General features: G+C 34.8%; 1 non-coding gene across 1 annotated transcript; it reads left to right on the top strand.

Annotated features, from left to right (window-relative positions):
- Positions 1-468: 468 nt before the first annotated feature.
- LOC128035813 (small nucleolar RNA R71) lies at positions 469-575 on the top strand. The gene has a single exon (XR_008192360.1). It is a non-coding gene; the product is annotated as a small nucleolar RNA R71 (small nucleolar RNA).
- The last annotated feature ends 23,842 nt before the right edge of the window (positions 576-24,417 follow it).

The raw sequence follows: 24,417 nt of genomic DNA, 5'->3' as shown, positions 1-24,417 counted from the left end.
GCTCCAAGGAAAGTTAGGATGATTACGCCATGAAGGATTGTAGAAGTTGGATCGGGGTCATTGTCCACTCCTATTTTGATATTGGCTCCCCACATAGTACACTAACTCGGGATTTGATGGAAAATTCTCAAAAGAATGACCTTCCCCACAGTACACACATGAAACTACTTCAAATGGACTTGGTGGCTAAGCTGCAGAATTATTAGTACTATTAGTGGTTAACTATTTTATCATAGAAGAAATAGACGATACCTGAACTGATAATGAAGTAAGGGCGTCAACTTCATGAACTCTGAAACTGTTCGATATGTTGGCCATTGATAATTATTACTGGTGATCCTCTTGATGATCTCATAAGCCTTGTTATAAGACTTAGACAAAATTGCACCATTCGCGGAAGCATCTACCATCAATCTTGTATTTGCATTGAGTCCATTATAGAATGTCTCCAACTGGATACAATGAGGAATCCCATGATGAGGACACTTATGAAGTAACTCCTTGAATCGCTCCCAAGCCTCATACAAAGACTCGTCATCCAATTGTTGGAAAGTTGTGATCTCGTTCCTTAACTTAGCATTTTTACTCGGTGGGAAATACTTAACCAAAACTCTCTCTGCTAATTCTTGCCATGTAGATATGGAAATTGTTGCAATGAACTGACCCATGCTCGTGCTTGATCTCGCAATGAGTATAGAAGCAACTTCAACCTCAGTACATCTTCAGTCACACCGGCTATCTTGAATGAATTACTCACCTCCATAAACAATCGAAGGTGGAGATGTGGATCTTTTGTGGGCATACCTCTAAATTGGCCCACCGTTTGTAACATTTGAAACATCACTGGTTTCAATTCAAACTAGGTTGCCTCAATATCTGGCCTTCTAATTCCTAGGTTTAACTCACTGAAAAGTGGCACAGCATATTGTCTGATGCATTGATCCCTATCATCGGCAACGAGGATAGGATTTTGTACATGATCAGCTTCATTACCTTGGTCTTAATTCTAATTTCCAAGGTCCATCTCGACTTGTATTTGAGCTGTTCGTTCACGTTTTCTTTGTCTGAAAGTTCACTCAATTTCAGAGTCTACAAGGAGTAAATTGATAATTCAATCTATGCTCATAAACACTTGAAAAGAAAATCACAAAAATTAAAAAGAATAAGTTAGTAATGTTAGAAATAAATCAAATTGAAAATAAATAATTTCACGAAAAAATGACTATGGCGACAATTGACATTCCCCAGCAATGACGCCAAAAACTTGTAACGCGTAGGTTTGTGCAAGTGTACACAATCGTTATCAAGTAATAAGTAAGTATAGAGTTATAGTCTTCACATGGATTGTTTTTGTGCTTAGTCACTTAATTTTTAAAATTATATTAACAATTTGGTAAATAAAAACACAATATAGTTGAGAAGTGGTGATTAAAATATATTAAACTAAATGCAATGATCCCTAATGCAAATTATCCTAAGTATGCAAACTATATGAATGAAATAGATTTTACTAAAATTAAACACAATTTGCAACAATTATAACATAAATAAACTAGGACAATTACTTTAATTAAACTCAATTTATTATCAACATGCTTAATAACATTTGGAAAAGCATTTCATGGCAACTCGATCTTTCATGAGTTTGGAAACCACATTAGGTCCTTTCGAAATCATTTACTTAGTAAATACCCATTTTACTAATCCTTATTTACTAAAGGTTTCTTAGCATTCTTGTGAGGCAACAGGGATGTGTCAAGTTTGAAACAATTTAATAACACAAATCTAAAAACTATGTAGATAACAGAGCTTGGTGAGAGTTGTTAAGCAACCTACAATTTCATCGGGTTAGGATCTAAATTGAGCATGCACATTTCAATTATGTGTCCATTAGCCGTCGCTTGGTCAAGATCGCTCAGCTAATTTAGGTGCATTTCAATCACGTATGAACGAAATACAGACTTGATTTTAATTGAAAACATGATCGATTGAGGCACAAACATTATAAGCATGAATCAAATAAATACTATTTAATCAAAACAATCATCCTAGCTTAAATAAAATTAAGCTAACATTGTTGTAAACAAGAACAAAGAACACATAGCAAACATCATTATATTAAATTAAAGAAAAAAGATTAAACCCAATTCAGAGTGGCTGTCACGCAAAACTCTGATTGATGAGGCTTCTTCGTTCCTTTGCTTTGCTCCTTTGCTGATGGCTTTCCAAGGTGGCCGACCAAAGGTTCTTTAAGAGGCTTAATTGCTAAAATCTCTATGAAGAGATGATGCTAGGCATGGGAATGAAAAAAAACTAAGAGAATTTGGAGAAAAGAGAGAATGATGAATGATGAGAATGAATGAGGAATGATTGAGGGATGCTTGAGGGATGATGAATGAAGGAATGAGAGGGTCTTATTTATAGGTGAGGAAAGGGGGATAGTTTGCTAAATATAGTGGATGTTAACCTCTTCAAATCTCCTCAAATTGTGGTCGGCCATGCTTAGTGGCTTTTGACTTGATTTTTTGCTTGATTTTTAAGCAATTTTGGATGCCACACAACTCGGGACTGAGACTCGGTCAATCGTAAATCTTCGGGCAAATCTCTAATTTCTTCAACACTACAAGGACCTTGTATAATTAAACCAAAGAATGGTTTAAATGGACAACCATGTGTAGCTGAATATTGGGTTGACTTAGTCTCCAATTTGGACGGTTTTGTAATCCAGCAAATCTATCAGACCTATCAAGAATAAATCAACAAGTTAGAGGACCAAAGAATTAATTAAAACACAAATAATTAGTGAAATATTTTAAAACAAAGTATTAAACGTAATTTTATATTTTATTATTTAATTTAATCATGCATGACCCACTTTATGTCTTAAAAATATAATATATTCAAATTAATATAAAATAAGCCATTTATTGCATGAAAACTATATAATAAAGCATAAAATCACATTTTAATAATTTCTATGTCCTAATTTCATATTTTCACGTATTTCATTAATTAATTAAAAAATTACTTAGTTTTAACAACGGATTTAAGTAAAAAGGTGATAAATTACATAGGAAAAATCCTATATATTTTTCATTTTACACACCTCCAAACAAATGATATATTACGATCATCGAAAATGAGAATAATGAGTTGATATCAACTAGAACGGTTACAAGATGGAGAATTTTCATCGATTACCAGAAGCTGAACAAGGCGACTAGGAAAAATCACATTCCTTTGCCGGTCTTGGACCAGATGCTGGATAGACTCGCGGGGTGAGACTATTACTATTTTCTTGATTGATACTCGGGGTATAATCAGATTATAGTAGCACCAGAAGATCAATATAAGATAACATTCACCTGCCTGTATGGTACATTCACATTTAGACGCATGCCATTTGGTTTATGTACTGCACCAACTACATTTCAGAGATGTATGATGTCCAATTTTACTGATATGGTTGAGAAATACTTGGAAGTCTTTATGAATGATTTTTCAGTATTTGGAGATACATATGATGATTGCCTAGCTAATCTAGCCAAGGTAATAAGGCGATACAAAGAAACAAACATTGTACTCAACTGGGAAAAGTGTCACTTTATGGTACGGGAAGGTATTGTTCTAGGGCATCAGATAACGAGACATGGAATTGATGTAGATAAAGCAAAGGTAGACGTTATTGAGAAACTTCCACCTCTAACATCTGTAAAGAGTGTTAGGAGATTTTGGGGCCACGCCGGTTTCTAACGAAGATTTATCAAGGACTTTTCCAAAATTGCTAAACCCTTATGCAAATTATTGGAGAAGGACACAACGTACAAATTTGATGATGAGTTCCTAAGAGCTTTCAAAGATTTGAAGAGTCGATTAGTTTCGGCACCCATAATCGTCACACTAGACTGGGATTTGCCATTTGAATTGATGTGTGACGCAAGTGACTTCGTGATAGAAGCTGTCATGGGCCAACAAAGGAACAAAGTTTTTCATCCCATCTACTAGGCAAGTCAGACTCTGACAGGAGCTCAACTGAATTATACGGTAACTGAGAAAGAGTTACTTGCTATTGTGTGTACTTTTGACAAGTTTTGATCCTATGTTGTAGGTACCAAAGTGACTGTCTATACGGACCATTCGACAATTAAGTATTTACTTGCCAAGAAAGACGCTAAGCTGAGATTGATCTAATGGGTACTTCTACTTCAAGAGTTCGATCTAGAAATTCAAAAATTCAAGATCGAAAGGGAGTAGAAAACCAAGTAGCATACCACTTGTTCAGATTGGAGGCACAAGAAGGGAATTCTCCACTTATACCCATTCATGAGACATTTCCGGATGAATACGTGTTGAAGTTAAATCATGTCCATAATACCCCTTGGTTTGCTGATATTGCTAACTATTTAGCTTGTGGTTTGATGTCGATTGATATGGCGTATCATCAAAAGAAAAAAGTTTCTTCACAATGTGAAGTATTATGTCTAGAAAGAGTCATTCTTGTTTAAAAAGTGTGTAGATCAAATGATTAGGAGATGCGTGGCAGAAGATGAAGTAAATAAGATTCTATATCATTGCCACTCAGCTCCGAGTGGGGGACACTTCAGAGGTACACATACTGCGGCAAAAGTATTACAAGCCAGATTCTTTTGGCCAACACTATTCAAAGACGCATATGCTTAAGTAAAAAGTTGTGATCGATGTCAAAGGGTTGGAAATGTCACCAACAGAAATGAGATGCCTCGAACAAACATCATTGAGGTAGAATTATTCGATGTTTGGGGTATTAACTTTCTCGGTCCTTTCCCTGGTCACAAGTACATATTGGTAGCAGTAGACTACGTGTCTAAATGGGTTGAGGTTGAGGCATATCCAACAAACGATGTTAAATTTGTGATGAAATTTTTGCAGAAGCATATGTTTACAAGGTTTAGAACCCCGAGAGCTATCATTAGTGATGAAGGGTCCCATTTTTTGTACAAATGGTTGAAATGGTTACTTGACAAACATGGAGTAAAGCACAAGGTTGCCATAGCTTATCATCCACAAACGAATGGGCAAGCTGAACTGGCAAAAAAAGAGATCAAAGGCATACTCGAGAAGGTAGTTTACCCGAACCTATAAGATTGCCAAAAGATTAGACGGTGCTTTCTGGGCTTACAGGACAGCATACGAGACACCTTTAAGGATGTCACCCTATAGGTTGGTTTAACAACCCGATTTTAGCTAAATTAGAATAGTGGTTTTAGAACCACAAATTTGAAGTCGTAAAATTATTTTAATATTATTTTTGGTGTTTACAGTATGTGAATTAATATGTGTGAAAGTTTTGTATGAAAATTTTATCATTTGTGTGTTCAATTTGCTAAAAGGACTTAATCATGTAAAATGCAAAAGAGACTTGCGAAATGTTAAAGGGCTATATTGCTATGGCTTTTATTATGTGGGGCCCTTATGTTGTAATTTAGCCATTGAATATTAGCATGGATGGTAATGGAGTTAAATTATATTATTTTTAGGTTTATTTATAAAGGTTAAAAAGGTAAAATGGCTTTTATAATATATTAACTAAAATAAAACATTAAAGAAACACATGCATATTCATCTTTATTTGCCGAAACTTGAAGGACAAAGAAGCCATTTTTGTTGTTTTATGTTCGGGACTTTGAATCTTTAAATTAGGTATGTTCTTTGCTCGATTTTTTATCATTTTACGTTTTTAAGATCGTTGCTTTGAATACTAGCTAGCCTATGCTTGAATTTTTCAATTGGTTGTGGATTTTGTGATTTGCCGTTGATGAGAGCTTGTTGTTTTGTTGTTTGATGATGAAAAACAAAAATATGTTGTTAGATTGTTATGTTTTGTTAAGTGATATTTTTTGTAAAAATGTGTATTAAGGATTAAATTATGAATTTTGTAAATTGAGGTGTCAAAATATGAAATAAATAAAAGATATGGGCTTCTATGGACCTTAGTGAAATTCGGCTATGCTTGGGTGGTGAAATTTTGAATATTTTATGTTTTGTGAAATAGAGACTAAATTATGAAAACTATGAAATGTTAGGGGCTAAAGTGCAATTTGGCCATTTATGTGTTTTTGAACGAAATTGAATGAATTTATGACTAAACAAGTCAAATTTCTATTAATTTAGATCAAGAAAAGAGGAAATCGAATTTCGATCAGGGTAAATCAAAAGTTGTCAAATAGTCGTTCCGGTCTGTTCGTCTTAGTACGAGGTAAGTTTATAAGTAAATAAATGTTGTAAATTTTGAATGTATATGTTTTAAATATACTGAATTGGTAAGTATATATATTTGACATATTGCCGAATTGTTATAAGCATGGTGTGACTTGTATCGAGCTCGAATCGATCGAATTACGACGTCCGAAAGCCCCGTACGAACCATAGGAATAGTTAGGATACATATGTCATGACATAGGATTTCGATGTGAAATTTCGTGTAAGCCCACGCTAGGACGTTGGCATCGATTTGAGACTTACGTGTAGGACTATGTCTGGGACATTGGCATCATATATGATTTCGTGTAAGACCCTGTCTTGGACAGTGGCATCGATATTTTATTACAAGTAAGACTACGTCTGGGACGTTGGCTTTGTACGAGCTTTATGAGCTATCTGAGTATCCTTATTGATTATGAACGATTCAACAGGTAAAGATACGACAAAGAAAAAAATGTGAGTTTGAATTAAACGATTCAGGTATGTTTGAGTTTATATGAAGTTTGGAAGTAAAGGTAAGTGTTGTTGTATAAATTGATAATGTGAACTAATTTTTTAAATGTGATTATTCATATATGTATTTGAGATTGGGAGTATTTAGCCTACTTGTATGAATCATATATGTTCTTTGATAAATTATTTGCTTATGACTTACTAAGCTATTTAAGCTTACTGTGTGTTTGTTCGTTCGTTGTTTTATAGATTTTGGAAGCTAGTTACGAGCTCAGGGATCGTCAAGGAAATCAGTCACACTATTGAACGCTATTTTGGTATTTTAAAAGCTGGAACTATGAACATATGGCATGTATAGTCTAGCATTTGTTTTCGCTGGTTTTGAAGTGTATATATGTATAAGCTAGTCTTAATATGTTTGAGCTTGAATTTGTATGTATATCAACAGCCATACGAAAATGGCTTGATTATAATATTATGGCTTATGTGTATTCGGTCATGGACTAAGATTATTTTGGAAGTGTGTTTTATGCTATAAACTATGTGGTGGATGGATATTTGTTTCGGCAATGTGAAGTATTATGTATGATTTTATAATGTGGATTGGCATGAGTTGATATGATGAGTATGTATTGAATGTGAATTGGCTATATAGGTTTGGTTGTTAAATGACATTCGAGGAAAGTGTTTCATGTTAATTTTGCTAGTCGAATTGATAAGAAGCAAGTTGGTTATGATTGAATGGCATAATTTGTACTATCTATGTGGTTAACCTTGATAGCCGAATAAGCAATGAATGAATTTGCTAAATGTGCATAAATTTTGACATGATTATTAGCCTATAATGTTATTATGGATAATTCTGCATTGGAGTTTATTATAGCTATGGTTTTTTATGATGACTTGGCATATTTCCATAAAACTAAATGTACATAGACTTATGTTGTAATGTTAGTTAAGGTTTTATAAGTTAATGATTATATAACCATTTGATATGGATTGGTATGGTTATTTATGTGCTTAGCTTATAAAATGAAACATATATAGTTTTAATTTAAGTGTTCGAATATCATGGGTTTAATGGCCATATTGTTTTAAAAAATGTTTGCTTGATTCATTTTTGGATTGGTTCATGTTTTAGGTATACAATATTTGTGATTCATGATTAGTATTGAATTATTGATTCGGTAAATATATTTAGATATGGTTTTGGCATTACAAAATTCACGCATGGTATAATGGTAATTAAAGCATGTTTGGTCATGTTTTTATATTACCAATGCCACATAAATGAATTAAAAATTTAGTAGTGAAATATGGTTCGTTTGATGTTTAATTTGTACATGTGCAAAAGCTTTATTATAATTGGTTTCATATTCAACTAATGGAATAGTTGTTTTGTTATATGTTCTGTATATGATATGTTTTGATATATGCTAGAATATGTTTTAATTATGCAATGTTATGATTGTTATGATTTCAAGACTCGATATTTGATTAAGTTACGAGCATTGATGTGATTGAATTTCGATTTGTGAAATGTAATGATTATCTGTATGAACTGTGATATGATCGGTAATGCCTCGTAACCCTAATTCAACGACGGATACGAGTTAGGGGTGTTACATTTAATTAGTATCAGAGCTACGATTTAGTCGGTTCTAGGATTAACGTAGCGAGTGTGAGTCTAGCTATACTTGCCATATTGATATACTGCGATAGTGTGATGATTCCTGACAATTAAAATGTGTTTTCGTATAGTAAATGGATCCTGATTGAGCTGTAGCAGATGACGTGGAAAGGAATGCACTCGCTCCCGGTCAAGGGGCAGTGCAATCTGATTCTAGACCTATTACGAGTAGCCACGAGGGAGAGGCTAAACAAGCCTTCTTCCAGATGATGAACGATTGGTTCACACAATATATCCGTACAAATTCAGCTGTTCAACAACCCCAATCCCCGCCTAATCTTTCTCAGACACTTGTGATACCTCAAGTTATTGATCTGATGAGATTAAATAAGCCGTCAGTTGATAAAATTAGAAAATACGGGGCCGAAGAGTTCAGAGCTACTGTTGATGATGATGCTGAGAGAGCTGAATCCGGGCTTGATTATATGATCCGTGTGTTCGATGAATTATCTTGTACCCCTGATGAGTATAAAATTTGTTATATCCTTGCTACGAGACACGGCATATCAGTGGTGGAATACACTAGTATCGGTGGTTCCAAAAGAACGGGTTACCTGGGAGTTCTTTCAGACTGAATTCCGGAAGAAATATATCAGTCAACGGTTTATTGATAAAAAATGCAAAGAATTCCTTGAGTTAAAATAGGGTCACATGACCGTTATAGAATACGAACGAGAATTTGTGAGACTCAGCAGATGTGCTCGAGAATGTGTATCAATCGAAGCAATAATGTGTAAAAGATTCGAAGACGGGTTGAATGAAGATGTTAAGTTGTTAGTCAGGATTCTTGAAAAACAAGAGTTTGTGGTACTAGTTGAGCGAGCATGCAAAGCTGAAGAGCTCAGGAAAGAGGAAACAAAGGTTGAGTTTGAAGCTAAGATTCACGAAAAATATCATCGAGTAAGCCATTTCAGTCAGCATCAAAGAAATTTTGAGATGACTTTAGCCGTTCAAAGGCTACTGCGAGCTATTCTAGACATGATCGAGACAGACCACCTGTGAGCTCGAGAGCTACCTTAGTAGCTAGTTTTAGTAACATCCAACCGAACCAACCTGAGTGCAAACATTATGGTAAATGACATCCTAGAAATTGTAGATTTAATGATCAGGCTTGTATTAAATGTGGATTGATGGATCACTTCATTTTTTAATGCCCTAAGTTAGCTGAGCAAAACATAGTGCAGAGTACGAGACCGAGTAACATGTCAGCTCAAGGTAGACCACCTAGAAACACGGGTAATCTGAGTGACAGCCAGAGGGAAACTAAAAACACGGTTGTTAGATTTGGGGCTCGCGCACCTACCAGAGCTTATGCTATCCGCGCTCGTGAAGAAGCTTCATCTCCAGATGTGATTACCGGTACTTTCATTCTCTATGATACTAGTGTTATTGCATTGATAGATCTTGGATTGACTCATTCTTATGTATGTGAGACTTCAGTATCCAGTAAGACTTTGCCTGTAGAGTCTACTGAATTTGTGATTAGAGTATCAAACCCCTTAGGCCGGTGTGTCTTGGTTGATAAAGTATGTAAGGATTGCCCATTGATGATTCGAGATTCATGTTTTCTGGCTGATTTGATGTTGTTTCCATTCGATGAATTTGATTTAATTCTGGGCATGGATTGGTTAACGTTGCATGACGTTATTGTGAACTACAAATGGAAGATTATTGATTTGCGATGCGATAATGATGAAATAATTCGGATTGAGTCTAATGATCTGAATGGTTTATCGGCACTGATTTCTTCGATGTTAGCTCAGAAATATGTGAGAAAGGGTTGTGAAGCTTACTTTGCCTATGTACTCGATTCTAAAGTGAAAGAAACGAAGATTGAATTAGTACCAGTCGTGTGCGAGTATCCGTATGTGTTTCCTGAAGAATTACCAGGTTTGCCACCGATCCGAGAGGTAGAGTTTGGCATTGATTTAGTGCTGGGGACAACTCCGATTTTGACACCTCCATACAGAATGGCACCGACCTAATTAAAAGAGTTGAAAGCCCAGTTGCAAGAATTGATAGATAGAGGTTTCGCACGACCAGGTTTTTCTCCCTAGGGTGCACCGGTTTTGTTTGTGAAAAAGAAAGACGATCTATGAGAAAGTGCATCAATTATCGACAATTAACTAAAGTGACCATAAAGAATAAATATCTTCTGCCACGTATTGATGATCTATTTGATCAGTTGAAAGGGGCTACAGTGTTTTCAAAGATAGATTTGAGATCGAGTTACTATCAGTTGCGAGTTAGAGACTCCGATGTGTCGAAAACTACTTTCCGAATGAGGTACGGACATTATGAGGTTTTAGTTATGCCTTTTGGACTAACAAATGGATCTGCTGCTTTTATGGATTTAATGAATCGGATCTTCAGACAGTATTTGGATCGATTTGTGGTTGTGTTTATAGATGACATCTTGATATATTCTCGCAATGAATCCGAGCATGCCGAACATCTGAGAATAGTGCTACAGACTTTGCGTGATAAGCAATTGTATGCGAAGTTCAGTACATGTGAGTTCTGGTTAAGAGAAGTCAGTTTTCTGGGACATGTTGTATCAGCATCGGGTATTAGAGTTGATCCGAGCAAAATTTCTGCAATTCTAGGTTGGAAGCCTCCGAAAAATGTATCCGATGTCTGAAGTTTTCTGGGACTCGCCGATTATTACTGATGATTCGTAAAAGGCTTCTCAATGATTGCAACCCCAATGACGAGACTACTTCAAAAAGATGTCGAATTTGAGTTGTTAGAAAAGTGCCAGAAAAGTTTTGATCAGTTGAAATCTTTGTTGATAGAAGCTTCAGTACTAGTTCAGCCAGAGTCGGGAAAGGAATTTGTAATCTATAGTGATGTATCGTTGAATGGACTGGGATGTGTTTTGATGCAGAAGGCAAAGTCATAGCTTATGCCTCGAGACAGTTAAAGTCGCACGAAAAGAATTATCCGACGCACGATCTGGAATTGGTAGCTATTGTGTTTGCGTTGAAAATTTGGTGCCACTAGTTCAGTGAGAAATGTCACATCTATTCTGATCACAAAAGCTTAAAATATTTGATGAATCAGAAATATCTGAATCTACGACAGCGAAAATGGTTAGAGTTATTAAAAGATTACGAGTTAGTAATTGACTACCATCCGGGGAAAGCCAATGTTGTTGCTGATGCTTTGAGTCAGAAGCCTTTATTTGCCCTACGTGCGATGAATACTCAATTGGTCCTATCTGATGATGGTTCACTTGTAGCTGAGTTTAAAGCGAGACCATTATTTATACAGCAGATTTGCGAGGCTCAGAAAGTTGATAATGAATCGATAGCAAAACGAGCACAATGTGGTTCGAACCTTGATTTAGAATTTCAGATTGATGCTGATGATTGTTTAAGATTCAGAGGCCGAATATGTGTTCCGAGAAACTCAGAGTTGCTTCGGATGATTTTAAATTAAGCACATAACAGTCGATTATCAGTTCATCCGGGAAGCACAAAAATGGTGAATGATATGAAACTGCTTTCTGGTGCCCTGGTATGAAGCGTGACATCTCTGAATTTGTTTCAAAATGTTTAATCTGTCAGCAAGTCAAAGCCGAAGAACAGGTACCGTCTGGGTTAATACAACCGATTATGATTCCTAAGTGGAAATGGGACAGAATCACGATAGATTTTGTTACGAGTTTGCCTCTTCCCCGAGTAAGAAAGATGCGGTCTGGGTAGTGGTTGATAAACTGACTAAATTGGCTCATTTCATTCCGGTACCCATAGATTATTCGCTTGATAAGCTTGCTGAGTTGTATATCTCCGAGGTTGTGAGATTGCACGGAGTACCTATTTCTATTGTTTCTGATAGAGATTCGAGGTTCACATCGTGGTTTTGGAAGAAACTACAAGATACATTAGGTACGAAACTACATTTCAGTACTACTTTTCGTCCCCAGTCGGATGGTCAATCCGAGTGTATTATTCAGATACTCAAGGATATGTTGAGATGTTGCATTCTTGAGTTTGAAGGTACGTGGGAACGATACCTACCACTTATTGAATTTGCGTATAATAACAATTTTCAATCGAGTATAAAAATGGTACCTTACGAAGCTTTGTACGGTCGCAAATACTGGACACCTTTGTATTGGACTGAGCTCAATGAGAATAAGATGCATGGGTCGATTTGATCAAAGGGACTAAACAAAAAGTAAATATGATTCGTGAAAGCCCGAAAGCAGCGTCAGATCGTCAGAAATCATACGCAGACTTGAAATGGAAAGATATCGAGTTTTAGATCATGGATAAAGTGTTTTTGAAAGAATCTCTATGGAAGAAAATACTCTGATTCGATCGTAAAGGCAAATTGAGTCCGGGGTTTACTTGACCGGATGAGATTATTGAGCGTATCGGTTTAGTTGCTTACAGATTGTCGTTGCCACCTGAATTAGAAAAGATTCATAATTTATAACGTATTAATTCTTAGGTGATATCGATCCAATCCCTCGCACATGATTTCCCCGTCTGAGATTGAGATTCAATCCGATATGACATCCGAAGAAAAATCGATTCGAGTTTTAGATCGCGAGGTCAAAGAATCGAGAAATAAGAAAAATTCATTAGTAAAAGTCTTAGGGCATTGACACGAGGTGAAAGAAGTTACGTGGGAGCCCGAGGATGCTATGAGAGAACAATACCCGAACCTTTTCACTGGTATTATTTTTGGTGACAAAAATCCCTAAGGGGGAGAGTTGTAACAGCCCAGTTTTAGCTAAATCAGAATAGTGATTTTGGAACCACAAATCCAAATCGTAAAATTATTTTAATATTATTTTTGGTGTTTATACTATGTGAATTAATATGTGTGAAAGTTTTGTATGTAAATTTTATCGTTTGTGTGCTCAATTTGCTAAAAGGACTTAATCGCATTAAATGAAAAAGTGACTTGCTAATTGTTAAAGTGCTATGTTGCTATGGCTTTAATTATGTGGGGCCCTTATGTTTTAATTTAGCCATTGAACATTAGCATGGACGGTAATGGACATAAATTATATGATTTTTATGTTTATTTATAAAGGTTAAAAAGGTAAAATGGCTTTTATAATATATTAACTAAAATAAAACATTAAAGAAACACATGCATATTCATCTTTATTTGCCGAGACTTGAAGAAAAAAGAAGCCATTTTTGTTGTTTTAGGTTCCACACTTTGAAGCTTTAAATTAGGTATGTTCTTTGCTCAGTTTTTGATAATTTTTACGTTTTTGAGATCGTTGCTTTGAATACTAGCTAATCCATGCTTGAACTTTTAAATTGGTTGTGGATTTTATGATTTTTCATTGATGAGAACTTGTTGTTTTTGTTGTTCGATGATGAAAAATAAAAATATATTGTTAGATTGTTATGATTAATTAAGTGATTTTTTTGTAAAAATGTGTATTAAGGATTAAATTGTGAATTTTGTATATTGAGGGGTAAAAATGTGAAAGAAATGGGCTGCTAGGGACCTTAGTGAAATTCGGCTATGCTTGGGTGTGGTGAAATTTTGAATATCTTGTGTTTTGTGAAATAGGGATTAAATTGTGAAAAATGTGAAATGTTAGGGGCTAAAGTGCAATTTTCCCATTTATGTGTTTTTGAACAATATTCAATGAATTTATGATTAAACAAGTCAAATTTGTATCAATTTAGATCAAGAAAAGAGGAAATCATATTTGGATTGAGGAAAATCAAAAGTTGCCGAATAGTTGTTCCGTCCGTTCGTCTCAATACAAGGTAAGTTCATAACTAAATAAATGTTGTAAATTTGGAATGCATATGTTTTAAATATGTTGAATTGGTATGTATATATATTTGACATATTGTCGAATTGTTATAGGCATGGTGTGACTTGTATTGAGCTCAAATTGATCAAATTACGATGTTTGAAAGCCCCGTAAGAACCATAGGAATAGTTAGGATACATATGTCATGAAATAGGATTCCAATATTAAATTTTGTGTAACACCACGTCTGGGACATTGGCATTGATTTGAGACATACATGTAAGATCATGTCTGGGACATTGGCATTGTATATGATTTCCTATAAGACCCTGTCTGGGACAGCGGCATCGATATTTGTTTCCAAGTAAGACCACGTCTGGGACGTTGGCCTTGTACGAGCTTTATGAGCTATCCAAGTATCCTTATTGATTCTGAACGGTTCAACGGGAAAGGATACGGCAAAGAAAAAAACCGAATGTGAGTTGGAATTAAATAATTTTGGTATGTTTGAGTTTGTAAAGGTAAGTGTCGTTGTATAAATTGATAATGTGAACTAATTGTTTAAACGTGATTATTCATATATGTGTTTGAGATTGGGAGTATTCGGCCTACTTGTATGAATCATATATGTTCTTTGATAAATTATTTGCTTATGACTTACTAAGCTATTTAAGCTTACTGTGTGTTTGTTCGTGCGTTGTTTTATAGATTTTGGAAGCTAGTTACGAGCTCAGGGATCGTCATGGAAATTAGTCACACTATTGAATGCTATTTTGGTATTTTAAAAGCTTGAACTATGAACATATGGCATGTATAGTCTAGCATTTTTTTGGTTGGTTTTGAAGTGTTTATATGTATAAGCTAGTCGTAATATGTTTGAGCTTGAATTTGTATGTATATCAATAACCATGTGAAAATGACTTGATTATAATATTATGGCTTGTGTGTATTCAATCATGTTCTAAGATTATTTTGGAAGTTTGTTTTATGCTATAAACTGTGTGGTGGATGGATATTTGTTTCGGCAATGTGAAGTATTATGTATGATTTTATAATGTAGATTGGCATGAGTTGATATGATGAGAATGTATTGAATGTGAATTGGCTATATAGGTTTGGTTGTTAAATAACATACGAGGAAAGTGTTTCAGGTTAATTTTGCTAGCCGAATTGATAAGAAGCAAGTTGGTCTTGTGTGATATTTTGGTACAATGCATAATATGTGTAATAAACATGATTCGATTCGGCATTTATGCTTATGAATTAGGATGAATTGGCTTGATTTCATGATTATATTATAAACATGTTGTATTGGTTATATGATCAGTTAATAAATGAATTAAATGCATGTTTATATTGGGCTAGTAATTGGTTTAATTAATAATTTATGCCTATGAAGTCATTGGTTGTGAAATGATCAACTTTGTTATGATTAGGAAATGACATATTTTAGCTTATGGTTGAATGGCCATATTGTTTTAAAAAAAAATGTTTGCTTCATTCATTGTTTGGATTGGTTCATGTTTTAGGTATACAATATTTGTGATTCATGATTAGTATTGAATTATTGATTCGGTAAATATATTTAGATATGGCTTTGGCATTACGAAATTCGCGCATGGTATAATGGTAATTAAAACATGTTTGGTCATGTTTTTATATCACCAATGCTGCATAACTGAATGAAAAATTTAGTAGTGAAATATGGTTGGTTTGATGTTTAATTTGTACATGTACAAAAGCTTTATAGTAATAGGTTTGATATTCAACTAATGGAATAGTTGTTTTGTTATATGTTCTGTATATGATATGTTTTGATATATGCTAGAATATGTTTTAATTATGCAATGTTATGATTGTTATGATTTCAAGACTCAATATTTGATTAAGTTACAAGCATTGATGTGATTGAATTTTGAGTTGTGAAATGTAATGATTATCTGTATAAACTGTGATATGACTGTTAATGCGTCGTAACCCTAATCTGGCAACGGATACGGGTTAGGGGTGTTGCAGTTGGTCTTTGGGAAAGCCTGTCATCTTCCCTTGGAGTTAGAGCACAAAGCTTAGGGGGCTCTCCAACAACTCAACTTGGATATTAAGCTTGCTAAAGAGAAACAGATGCTCCAACTCAATCAGTTAGAAGGATTCAGAATGTTCTCATACGAGATCGCCAAATTACTCAAGGAAAGACTTAAGAGAAGGCATGATAAGTACATTCGAGTTCGAGAATTTGAAGCAGGTCAGCAAGTCTTGTTATTCAATTCCCGATTAAGGTTCCTTTCAGGTAAGTTAAAATCACGTTGGTCCGATCCATTTCCGATTCACTGAGTTTATCCATTTGTAGTTGTCGAACTTCAAAGTAAGGGAGGTAATTTTCGAGTCAATGCTCAGCGTTTAAAACATTACTGAGGGATAAAATTGAACGGGATCAAATCTCATTCGTTTTATCAGATATTTAATTTTTCTTCTTTTCCTTTTTTAATAAATGATTTAGGGTATACTTTCGAGATTAGTATGTTTAAATAAATTCTGTTTAGGAGATTGGAACTTAAAGGGACCGCTTGTGACCCCTCCAATCTTTTATGGGAATTGATTTTAACATAATCTTTCGAGAAATTATTTTCTAAATGACAAAATAAATTTTAGTTCTCAAATAAAAGGGTTAATTTTGATCCAAGTTTTAAATTGCAACTCAATTTTAAATTTTCATTAAGTCTAGTTATTTAATTGAATTGTTTTCAAAATTTGGTTGTTCGTTTTGTAAATATTAAAAATTAGATGACTCTTTTGTAAATATTTTCAAAAGGCATCTAGAATAAATGTTTTAATTTAATAAATAAGATGATAATCATTAATATATAATTATATCCATTATAATATATATTAATTATTATCAACTTTGCATAGAATAAGATTAGTTTAAATTTGATCATATTTTATTTAATAGGTTTATATTTTAATAAATTAATTTAATATACATTGCTGTTAACTTTATGTAGAATTAGAACTTAGAATATTTTAATTATTAATTTTTTCTAAGAATTCTAATTAAACTCCTACTCCTTTCACTATAAATTTCACCCACCTTTCCTATTTTTTTCACTCATCCCTCAATTAAATCCTAGCATCCACAACCCACCAACCATCAAATCACCTAGTGCCGAAGTCTCTAACAGCAACACCACTCAGCTCCACTCAGCACCCTCACCCATTCGGCCAGTAGCCCCCACGCACAATGTTCGCTCCAAAGAACTGGCTCCGTGTCATCTTTGCACCGCCACCGTCCAGCTCCAAGAAGCTCGCCAGTTCGCCGACGACTTGCTTGTCTTGCACTTTTCTGCATCCACGCAGCACACGCATGCCCTGCTGCTCCTTTGCGTGCCGCTGTCACCTTGCTACTCACATCACACCATCAAGACACCCTACAACCATCCCTAAACCAACCTCTTTTGCTTTAGATTTATTTTCTTTGAGTTCTTAATTTTTATAAAAAGGAGGTAAGACAAATTTTTCTCCTAAATTTTCAAATTTATTTAATTATTTAATTTATCAAATTACTGAATTATTAAATTTTTGAGAAAATATTTGTTCTATCTTATGATCAGGTTAATCATACCTCTGCCTGAATTGACGAATCATAAAACAATTTCCACTGTGAAGAAGCTAAAGTGAGATACAAAAGCATTTTCAAGAATCAACAGCTGCACCCAGAAAAAGGCTTTACGCTGAAAGAAAGCAACTATATTGATTTCATGGAACACATTCGTCAAGTTGCTGAAGCTCTCAATTGGGAGTTGTTTTGTGAGAAAAGACCTAGTGTGGATGAGGAGTTAGTTCATGAATTTTATGCGAATTTAATCTCAAGCGAATTGATGGAAGTTTCTATTCGCGAAACCAAGGTACCAGTAACCTCAAACACTATTAATGAATTCTTTAAATTACCTGATTTTGAAAACGACAAATATTCTTCCTTGATAAGCAATATTGAGTCTGAAAATCTGCTTCAAGGAACTTACAGTTCCAGGTTCTAAGTGGACTGTGTCAAAGCAAGGAATTCACATATTTCATTCGATTTAGCCTTATGCTTATTTCACATGGGACTACAATTTCATTAGAGCGAATGGTCTTATTATACTCGATTTTAACTGGAAAGACCCTTGATGTGGGAAAAATCATCGTGGGAGAAATGCGGAATTGTGCCACTAGACGTTCTGACCTAGCTTACTTCCCCTTTACGATAACAATTTTGTGCTTGAAAGCTAAAATTCTTGCAAACGTAAAGAAGACAGGTTATAGCTAGGGCACAATCACAGATTAAATTTTCATATTTTATTTCATTAGTAGTAGTATTTTCAGTTTGGTTACCAAACATTCTAGTTGTATTTTCAACTTGTTCACAAATTCTATTAAAGAATATTAAATAATCATCTTTTAAAATATTTGAATCTAATTTTCTTTTTCCATTAAGATATTGATCTGCTTGATCGGTTTCCATTGGTTCGTATATCTTTATTTTCATCTCCATCTATTGAAGAATTTTCTTCATCGATTTATAACTTGTAACTTTTATATCTTCTAGGTTTATAGAATTATTAGAACTATTACTACTATCTCTAGAATCATAGTTTAGCATATAGTGATAATTAAATAACACAAATAACTCTTTATGTTTTTCATAAAGTTGTTCTATAAGTTTTAAATATTCTATTCTTTTAGTTTTATCAAATGTCTTAGTAAATTTATTTTTCCAATGTTCTATAAGTTCTTTATAAGATTAAATTTCATATTTTTGTTGATATGTAAAATTTCTTTTTGTTTTCTAGATTTTTATGCATTTCATTTTTGTAGATGATTTTTCGGAGGAAGTGTCTTCTTCTTCCGAGAAAACTAATATTATACTGCTATTACCATAATACAAAGGTAGTAAATCTATTTCTTTTCTATATTTTTATTAGTAAAAACTTATTCTAATTTATTGTTAACTTCAGATAAGATATTTTTAGACTTGTTATTCAAATCTAATTTAGTTACTTCTCTAAATTATTTATTTGTTTTTCTATTTTATTAACTTTATTATATAACCTATGAAAATATATAGAAGCAATACCAATTAAACTATTAAAACCTTTACTAATTAATGAAAGATTATTTTCGCTTTTAGAGTTAACATGCATAGTGTGATTACAACTTTTATCCCAATAAAGACAACTTGTTTCTTCCATGACATTTATTTTAGGTACTTAAAATCGCCTCATTATCTATTAAATTTCTCTTACTATAAAAATTCAATTGTCTCAACTAGGATAAAAACAAGTAACAAGAAGACATAATAACATATATGAGTTTTAAGATAAAAAACAATGAAATAAATAGAAGTGAAATAAAAGATAGAACTTACAATGTATATTAATATATTTTTTACAATGTATACTAAAATATTTTTTCTTTAAAAATTGTTACACTAAGCTTTGATAACAATTACAGGATGAGGGGTGAAGGAAAGATTAACAGAATGAAACTAAAAATAAAGATAGTTGGTCTACCCAAACCCTCAATCCCATTCAAGGCCTCATTCTACACAACCTCATTAGGGCTAGAAATAACATCATGTCCCATATTAAAAGATGGACCCAAAAAAGTTCACTATCAACTGGTTCACCCTTGAAACCTTCAACACTTCCACCCTTTTTAGTAGTTGATCAACCTTCCTTATCTCCCTGCTTAACCTTTGAACATGTGACATCACCTCGTCCTGTTCACCAATAGCATTGGCAGAATATAAGGACAACATTTTCTTCAAACAATGTTAATTGTCAACCAAAGCCACAACTGCCAAATTTTCAAGGTTAGTCCCGCGAAGACTTGATTGCACCTCTTCAGATCCCTTACTGTTTGCCACAAACACACTTCTCCTTTAATATTCATCATCCTCACTATTGGTATTGTAACACCCCAAACCCGGCCTAGACAATATTGTCGAATCCGAGAATGTTACGAGGAAGGGTTTTGAAAACAATGTTATTTCAATAAAGCTTTGTATAGTTGATCGATAAATCATCCACATTTTATATAACTATTACTGAAAGCATTATTTAATTAATTCATTTCCCAAAACATAACTTACAGTGGAAGTCAAAGAAACCGCTATATTTTGGAAATCCAGTTCGCATTTTTGGAAAAACCTTTGTTTTCGTAAAATCTTGATTTTAGTCAAATGTCGCAATAAGAGTTAAAAAGCATCCAAAATAAAAATCAAATAGTTCGGAGAGTCCAATAATTACAAAACTCTCAGAAAATAATCCTTAAATGAAATAAACCATTATTTAAAACAGTTCACAAACTCGTGGTCACCGTGAGACTCCGTCGCACCGGTCCGCCTATGTCTGAGGATTACCTGAACAGAACAGACAAACAGATGAGAGTTTTCGTAAACTCAGTGTGTAACCCAACAAAAATAGAAATGCATCATACACAGAGTTTCATGATCAGTCAGATACAGATTCGAACCTAAGTCCTTAATAGATACAGTTATCAGAATCAAATAAACACAATAGAAATAGTGAGTCCTACCCCATCCTCTACACACCATTTCCAACCATCCCATCACACCATGTGGGGTTCAAAACACCCACCCATCCTTACACACTATATAGTGTCGATGCGACACATCACAGATAATATGCAGTCGAGCTGTCAGAATATAGGCGAAGTGTCGCCACACAGACCACTTCCTCCATATATACAAGTCCCACCCCAAACATAGTTACAGAATATAGATACAGAAATAACAGATTTCACATGCTTAACATGCTTGTATACAGATAACATACAATACTTAGATAGTACAGTCAGACATACATTTAGTATCCCACTCAGATCAGTTTATCAGAATAACATAGCACATAGAATAGGGTTTCGTTAGCCCTTACCAACCCTCCGTGTGGGCTCACACGCCTAATCTGGCCTTGCCTGGGCCACACTCACACCATCACACGGTTGTGTCCTGCGTATGGCCATGCCTTTATCAAACACACGGCCGTGTCTTGCACACGTCCAACCACACAGCCAAGCACATGCCCGTGTGGCGTCGACAGTGCCCTTTTTAGGCTTATACCGAACCTCAATTTTTTGTGTTTAGGGTATACATCTGGTTCATTTTTTATGTGAAAACACTTCCGAGACCATCAGAACCTAAAAATTGATAACACAAAGTCCCAAAAATCAGTCTAAAACCCCAAATACCGAACTCACAAACCAACAATAGGCGAAATAAAAGTGGTCATCACTTACCCGCTTTCCACAAACGATTCTGATTGCAATTCCGCAAGAGGAGAACCAAGTTCCTCACGATTCACTGCTGCTAAATCAAAAAATCAAACTAACGAAAAGCAAAACCGACTGAAATAAACTTTAACCAATGCCCCAATCTAATAAGAAACTCACCACTTTCACTTACCTAAATGTGCAACGCGATCAGAGGCTCATATTATCGAAATTTTGAAAGGGAAATTTTGACAGGAACAAGGGAAAAGAAAAAAAAGATTTTTGGTGGGGAAAGAATAGTATAACGTTAGAAATTTTTGGGAAAATGAGAGAGAAAAATATATCCCAACTCCCCACAATAGTCACATCCCATAAAATCCTCCCCACTAACCACATCCAACTACTTCAAACTCCCAACTCCACCAAACCTCTAACAGACAACTGGAGCAAAAATTATCACCCATGCTCAAGCAGGGATTTGAACACAGGACCTCCAACACATTGACTCCTTACCACTCGAACAAGCAAGCTCATTTTGATATGGATTAACAGGCAATTTTATATAAGCCCACTCAATAAGGATAAGGCTTGGATCTAAAATAACAAAATTTGCCAAAAGGGAGACTTGAACCCAAGACCTCATACACACACCCAAAACACTTAACCATTGAAACAGATACATATTTGATTCAAATTTCACAAAAACAGACTTAAATTATTCAGGGCGTTACAACTCTACCCTCTAAAAGAAATTTTGGCCTCGAAATTTATCTGGTCCGAGCAGATGAGGATACTGCTAACGCATCGAGTCCTCAGGTTCCTACGTGGCTCCCTCCGTGCCATGATTCTACCATAGAACCTGAACCAAATGAATAGACTTCATCCTTAGAACCTTAATATCTTGCTTCAAAATCTTAACCGACTTTTCCTCAAAAGTCAAATCCGGTCTAACCTCGATCTCCTTAACAGAGACAAAATGAGATGGACCAGACCGGTACCCCCACAACATCGAGGCATGAAACACATCATAGATACGGTCCAAATTTGGAGGTAGCTCCAACTGATAAGCGACCGGTCCCACACGCATCAGAATTCGATATGGACCAATGAACCTAGGGCTCAACTTGCCCTTACGACCGAACCTCAGAACTTTATTCCACGGAGACACCTTAAGGAATACGAAGTCACCCATAACTTACTCGGTATCTCTTCTTTCAAGTCTACATAAGACTTCTGTCTGTCAGAAGCCACCTTCAGATGATCTCGAACCAGTCTAATCTTATCTTTAGTCTCAAAAACTAACTCCGGACCCAAAATCCTTCGATCTCCCAACTCAGTCCAACATAGCGGAGTACGAAACTTACGACTATACAAAGCTTAGTAAGGTACCATCTGGATGCTAGACTGGAAACTGTTATTGTAGGTGAACTCAACTAATAGCAAACCGACCTGTGACGCATCACTATACACTACAAACTTCTTACCAGATTCAGGCTGTATCAGAATAGGAGCCTGAGTTAGAACAGGCTTGAGCTTCTTGAAGCTTGATTGTTGCACTTAGTCTAAAAAAAAGGAACACCCTTGCATAGAAGCTTAGTCAAAGAAGCTGCAATGAGAGAGAACTCCTCAATAAAACACCGATAATAACCTGCAAGACCTAGAAAACTGCAGATCTCAGATACGTTCTTAGGTTGTTTCCAATCAAGCACAGCCTAAATCTTTCTATGATCAACTCGGATCCCCTCGGCAGAAACCACGTGCCCCAAAAAAGTTACCTCTCTCAACCAGAACTCACACTTGCTCACCTTAGCGTAGAGTTGTTTCTCTCGGAGTATCTTAAACACTACTCTAAGATGCCCATCATGCTCATCCTCATCCTTAGAGTAAACCAGGATATCGTCGATGAAGACCACGATGAATTGATCCAGATACGATTGAAAAATTCGGTTCATCAAATCCATGAATGCAACCAGAGCATTTTCCAGACCAAAGGGCATAACTAGGAACTCGTAGTGCCCATAACGATTCCTAAATACCGTCTTATGAATGTCAACCTCCTTAACTCTAAGCTGATGATATCCAGATCGAAGATCTATCTTTGGGAACACTAAATCCCCTCAGAAATGATCAAACAAATCGCCGATCCTCAGAAGTGGATACTTATTCTTCACATTCAGTTTATTCAACTACCAGTAGTCAATGCACATCCTCATGGTACCATCTTTTTTCTTTACAAACAGAACCGGTGCTTCCCACGGAGACACACTAGGACAGAGGAAACCATGATCCAAAAGCTCTTCAATTTGAGCCTTAAGCTCTGTAAGCTCCTTCAGTGCCATTAGAATGATGGAAATGTACAAGTGTACAGAATCGCAACAACTTATAATGTGACAAGTACATGTCAAGTTATCATACCAATAGGGACTGTGAAATGAATTGTTTATAAATGCAAATTTAAAAACATTTTGGTGAAGAAAAATATTTTGATTTGAGGAGGTGATTAAAAACTAGGAATTTAACTAAGTAAAATAAATAAAAATAAAGTAAAAGTTCCAATGCACGATTTCAAAAGATGATTTTAGTCAAGATGACATAATTGTGCTAGATTAATTATATTTCTTAACTTAGAATTATTAAACTCATGTTTATGTTGTTACTAATAAATTCAAGGCAACTCGGTAATTTCCTAACCTATGAACATACTTACTTACCAAAAATCCATTTATCTCTTGACTATATCTCAATGTCAATTCAACCGATTAAACAAATTTTAATAAGCAAATGTGTTAATGCACATACATACTTATGAAATTAAAATAATCTCTTGTACATATCTCAATGTCAATTCAAACAATTAATTCAATCTCATAAGCACATAAAAGATTACGTGAGGTAACAACGTATTTCTACCTTAAAACAGTTTAATCACAATAATCTTGAAAGTTATGCAAGACTAATGTATCATTAGATACCGTTGCTAATTTAACCCCCAGCTACCTTAGATGATTAAACATGCATTGATTAAGTACTG

Source organism: Gossypium raimondii, chromosome 12 (assembly GCF_025698545.1).
Source record: "Gossypium raimondii isolate GPD5lz chromosome 12, ASM2569854v1, whole genome shotgun sequence".
NCBI lineage: Eukaryota > Viridiplantae > Streptophyta > Magnoliopsida > Malvales > Malvaceae > Gossypium > Gossypium raimondii.
Note: the sequence above shows the minus strand (reverse complement) of the source record. Positions and strands in the feature narration are given on the sequence as shown.